At 40.2% G+C, this 6000-nt stretch overlaps 1 protein-coding gene across 1 annotated transcript in view; it reads left to right on the top strand.

Annotated features, from left to right (window-relative positions):
• The first annotated feature begins 2389 nt into the window (after window positions 1-2389).
• Window positions 2390-6000, top strand: part of gipr (gastric inhibitory polypeptide receptor) — a 43257-nt gene continuing 39646 nt past the window's right edge. The window contains exon 1 of the mRNA XM_030067100.1: window positions 2390-2519. The gene's annotated coding sequence lies outside the window, so the exon portion shown is untranslated. The remainder of the gene's footprint in view (window positions 2520-6000) is intronic.

The following is a 6000-nucleotide window of genomic DNA, read 5'->3' as shown; positions in this document are numbered from 1 at the left end:
TGTAATCACGGTGGTAAACTCTCTTATCAGCACGTTAGATTCCTGTCAAAGGCCTCAAAGCCGCTCCGCTCTCCTGGTGCTCTCTAACATCCATTAGTTTCGTGGTTTGCATTTTTCAAACAGTATAATTTATTTAGCTCCACGCTTGCTTTTGTTTGCCTCCCCAGTGTAACACATCACCCAGTCCCACCCTGATAGAGTATGTGTGTGTGTGTGTGTGAGTTCTGTGAGTGTGTGTTGGCAGTAGAGGCTGTGTGTGTGATCAGTAAATATGATCTTTTGTGAAACCACTCATGGTATTCTATACAGTGAACAGCCAGGCACAGTAACATGAGCAAATGTTCCTGGCATGCAGCGTGGACTGAGTGCAGCCTGCTGATGTTCTGCAGCAGAACGTCGGAGTTCTGCTGTTTGGTTCTCCACGCATCTTTTTATTGTTCTCATAACCTAAATGGTGTACAGAACTTATGTCAGCATGTTCTTTTCAGGCCATCTTCTCCTTTACATTAATTTAGACACCTAAGTGATAAAGAGTCCAGCTAGGGATCAAATTCTATCTCTAAAGGGGCCGTATTTTAAAAAAAAAAAAAAAAAAAAAAAAAAAAAAAAAAACAACATTTTGAAGACCAAACAGGGCTGATTTTTTTTTTTTTTTTTTTTTTGCATTTGATCCAAGGTGGTTGTTGTTTTCATAAAAATATTTCTATTGTATGAGCTCTACATGAAACATTCCTCCCCAAAAAGTCTTTCTGTAAAGGATATGACAAGGATATCTAAAAGCAAACTGACATGAAAAGAGTCCACTGCATCATGCCTTTTCTCTGGCATATTGTATCTGCAGGCCAACCCTGAATCCTTTAGAATTACTACTAGTTTCATCAAATGGAATAAAAACAAGACAAAACAAAACAAAACAAAAAAAAAACAGATAAATGGTCATTTGCTTAAGAGAAAGTCATACGTGTTTTCACACATACATGCACATCCCTGCCACGCAAATTCAACTAGAATGTCATGAGTCATTTGGCTAAATTATGCCAAAGTGTATCAAAAGTCAAACATTGGTTTGTGGGCGGTGCGGTCACGCAGGTGTTTGGGGTTGTTGATAGCGCAGGACCAGCCCATAGCAGCAGCATGTGTGAAATCTTTCATATTCCCTCGTGATTTGCACAATAGTTTATTTCACTATTGAAAAAAGTGTGTAAATTGTAATAATGGACCAAACATTCAAAATCCCTGGTTTGGTCCTGTAAGAGATCTCAGTGATTTCTGAAAACAGAAATTACAAACTTTTTCAGAAATCTGCCTGATTTAAACACATTGTGCCAATTTAACCCTCCTGTTATGTTCACATTTTTGAACATCTTTTATGTTTGGGGTCAATTTGACCCCTGCAGTTTAAACTTTCACAAAATTATTATAACTAAAATTGTTATCAAAGTTTATGTGTCAAGTACTTTATGTTTCTTTGTTGATGACCTAAATAGCCCTTTAAATAAAAAATAACCCCCCTCCATCCCCACTTGTACATCCAGTATTCCTATTACGCGACTAGGGAAGAATATGCAAATCACCATAAAATCTCACTGATTGACCTAAAACTGGAAAGAAATATTAATTTTTGGTGTTTTAATGGCTTTATATTATTTCTAAGTACAGATTTTTGTTATTTATAACTGATGTGTTACAAAGTGTGTACAGGACATTGAAAACATATCATCATGTCAATTTCATCTTTACCCGGTAGAACCCATTACATTAGGAACACTCATTAAATATGAAGCAAAAAAAATGATGTTAATCATTTATTTAGAGACGTTAAACATTGGCTGGGGTCAAATTGACCCCAAACATAATAGGAGGGTTAAGAAATGTAAAGTATCTAATGGCTGTTCACAGGGAGAAGGTCCTGGGTCTGAGTCTCGGCTGTGGGCCGTCATGTGTGCACTTTCCTCCCACAGTCCAAAGACATGCAGGTCAGGTGAACTGATTTCTCTGAACTCCCCATAAATTATTACATTGCATGATTTATTAATAATTAGTGGATAGTGTAGAAAATTAACTAATCTGCAATTAGTTGTTAACCAACTATTTATTTAGGCTACTATTATCAAATATTGGCTCCATGAGTAAAGAAAGTGCAAAGTCAGCTCAAACTGCATTTTCAGGACTATTAAACAAGTGAATAGCAGCTGGTAGCTGAGAGAGAGAGAGAGAGAGAGAGAGAGAGAGAGAGAGAGAGAGAGAGAGAGAGAGAGAGAGAGAGAGAGACTCGGTCTCCTGCTGGTCCGTCAGCCGCTCAGACACAGTGTGAAGGCTTCAGCCTCTTCATGTGAGGTCTGTTATAATTCTACACGGACTAGTCCTAATGGGTTGTTGTAATCTGGAATAATCTGGTTTATTCGCTTTATCCGCCGTTTGGCACTCCGGTCAGCATCTTGGATACGCGGAATTCATTTCCACTGATCGGACGGGAATGTAACTGCAGACTTTCTCCTGACAGCATGAATCTCCCAAAGGTGAGGCGCAGCTCTCTTCCTTCACCTGCACACGTCTGTTTTTTTTTTTTTTTTTTTAACTGTCTCATTAAAGCGCAGCTCCCGTCGCAGAGCGGCTGTAATGAACCGAGGCGCTCCTGTTGCGCCGCCGTGGCCGCACAGTGAGGATGTATGGAGGGAGCCTATTGCGCTGCTTGTTACGGTGCTCTAATTGATCACAGAGAGCGGGTCTTTCTTTTTGCTTATTAGACTACACCGTGATTGCTTGCGATCAGTGGGGATTATGTAAGGTGGATGTGGCTGGCAGGGCACGAGGAGAGACATGAACCAGGAAAAACACAAAGAAACATTCTCTGTGTTTACATTAGTCTCTAATGACCCTAACCCTTTAACATGTTTTTATTACAAACACAAAAACATGTTCATTGGCCAATAACAGGAGATGGGAGCATCATAGTGTAGTGTGCGTGTGTGTGTGTGTGTGTGTGTGTGTGTGTGTGTGTGTGTGTGGTGCTCATCTCAGTGAACACTAGTGCAGAGCATGCTGTCAGAGCCAGAGGCCCAGCTCCTTTCAAGATCATGTTTTTTACACAAATTTACTGAAAGGAGGACTTTAACTTTCCGGCAGTGTGTTAGTTAAGTGAGTAAGAAGCCTCCATGTCAGCGAAAAACATCCACCCAGCTGAAATGTCCTTGAGCAACACACTACTGTAGCTGCGTCACTGTAGCTGACCTCTGACCCCTCTCTGACCTCTGACCTCTGTGGAGGGAGAAGAGACTGAGAGGAGAGAAACTGCTCGTTTTCATTTTTAACTATTGAGGAAAATTGAATAGTCTAGTAGCACAGCCACAAAGCCACAGCAAACCCTCCCAGTTCATCCCAGTTTCTCAGCAGGTGTCATCGGTATTTGGCAACAGTGCAGAAAGCAAGCCGTGCCAGTGGCCAGTGTGGTGCCAACATCTAATCCCATCTGCTGCTAAAACCCCACCACTTTGATGGCACCGACCAAATTGCCTCAGTATTATCAAGTATTGAAAAATTAGTAAGCCGATAAGCGTGCAGTATGCTTGTTCTAAGATCTAGTAAAACTGATGATCAGCTGTCTGCACATCATATAGGCATGCAGGAAAAACACAAAGTTACAACCAACTGACTTCCATTAAAACTGAGTGGACTTTGGTCCCCTCTCCCAGTCATCAAGGCCAGCCACCTTCAGTGTTTTTACCCACTAGAAGACAGTGGAAAAATGCAACATCCCTCCAAACTTTGATTGGTTTTGGAAATATCACTTTTGAGTTTAAAATTTGGACCTTTAATTACAGTGCCTGTATTAAGCCCGTCAGGATAATTTACAGCAGTAGCTGAATTTAACATCAGTTTAACATCAGTCAGGAGTTTCTCTTGTCGCAGTTTGAAATGTGGCTCTTAAATTACAGAGCCTGCATCAAGCCAATCTGTTCAGTAATAATGATAATGATAATGACAATAATGATAATAATAATAATAATGATACTACTACTACTACTACTAGTAATAATAATAATAATAATAATAATAATGCTTATTGTCCACAGATTTGGAAATCTTACTTTGGCTTCACAAGTTGGTTAAAAACACTCAGTAAATCACAAAAATGTACAAATAAAAACACCCAGGGGGCGTTTCTCTGGTGTTCTTGTCTGTACTTGTGTTATCGTGTTTTTGTATTCTTGTGTTCTTGTATTCTTGTGTTCTTGTGTTCTTGTGCTCTTGTGTTCTTGTGTTCTTGTGTTCTTGTGTTCTTGTGTTCTTGCGGACTCGTGAAGCATCATCAGTCACGACCCAACTCCTGTTCCAATTCAAAGTTCCCATCTGACCAAGTTTGGTCCAAATTCCCGGATGTGTCCTTGCTCCGCCCCTTTTAGCGAGGATGCATTGGTTGGTGACTTGTGTGGACAGCCAGGTATCCCAGCATGCATTTGGCACCAACCAGCGGCGATGGCGGCAGCAGCGGAGGAGAGAGCTCATAACTGTAAAACTGGTATATTAGCCCATGAAAACAAGAACGAGGCGGAGTTGTAGCAGTAAATATAATATATAATCAATCAAATCAAATCGGGGAAATCAAATATATATCAATAGTAGCTCTCTGAGCTGTGGGCTGTAATTTATTTAAATTAAATTAGCTAAATTAAATGGAATTTATTTATGAAAACGTAGGAGGTTGAGTAGTGTTTATATCATTTTTCTTTTTTTATTATAAACACTACAGGATATCTGCTTATATTAAATATTGCCCAGACAGTTGAGATCAAGTTGCTGCAGAACGACCGTCTGTCCTCCAGGTCTGTTCTCCCGAGTCGACCTCAACAAGTCCAAACTTCAAAAGTTCGCAAGTCCCAACTTGGTGAACTTGGTGTTGAGAAAGGCCTTACATGCAGAGTACAAACAGCCAGAACGCATGCAGCTCCAGGGTGACTGCTGTTTATGAGTCTAGCAGAGTTATTGCATTTGGTATGAAAGATTTTTTGTAGATGTTCTTGAGTGCTGCTCTATAGCGTCCTCCAGAGGTCAGGTTTATTAATTCTTTAAAGAGGGGATGAATAGGATCAGATACAATAATCCCAGCTTTTTGTGTCACCTGCAGTTTATATATACAGCCAGTTGTCTCTGCTCTTTTCCAATAATTTTACTGGCCGTGTTTATAATTCTGGATAATCTACTTTTGTCCTTGGACCTCAGGTGGCCATACAGTGTACACATTAAAAGTTAAAACACTTTCAACCAGACTTCTGTGAACAGTCTTTAAAATGTCCTTGCTTATACCATATGAATACAGTTTCCTGATTAAATACAAGTGCTGAATTGCTTTTTCAAAAACGTATTCTGTCTTAGCTGTAAAACTTCAAGTGCCATCAAAAAAGGTTCCTAAGTGTTTAAACTCCTCTACTACTTCAGCAGTAGAGGAGTTTAAATACTTGATCAGAACAGGCAGGGAATAATTTCTTAGATGCTTGGCATGGCTGGGTGATATGTAGAAAATCAAATATCACAATATCCCTGATATTGATGTGGTGATGATACCGAAGGGATGACTGCTGGTGCTTCGTAAGCTGAAAGAGCACAAGAGATTTCTGAAAAACAATCATCAGAACTGTGGATATGATGATGGAACAACTTGAGCAGTCTAGTAAGCTCAGAAAATTGCATCCCTTCATGTTAATGCAGCTTTTAAAAGCAGGAAAAGGCATTAGCTTACATGTTTATATTATTATAATATTTATTCATCACCCAGCCCTAATGCCTGAGCACAGTGCCAAAATGCATCTTCCCTCCAGGTTTACTAACATGGACGGCTAATGTCCAGATCAGCTGAGACCTCCACGCTGATAAAGAACGGGCTGGAGTTTGATCACAACAGGGTGACTTCAGGTCTGCTGCAGGAAGTTGAATCAGAGCGAGTCACTGGGTGTTTACTGTAAACAGAGCCAGTTTCCCTGATGAATATGGGCCAGTCCAGCT

Source organism: Myripristis murdjan, chromosome 13 (assembly GCF_902150065.1).
Source record: "Myripristis murdjan chromosome 13, fMyrMur1.1, whole genome shotgun sequence".
Taxonomy (NCBI): domain Eukaryota; kingdom Metazoa; phylum Chordata; class Actinopteri; order Holocentriformes; family Holocentridae; genus Myripristis; species Myripristis murdjan.
Note: the sequence above shows the minus strand (reverse complement) of the source record. Positions and strands in the feature narration are given on the sequence as shown.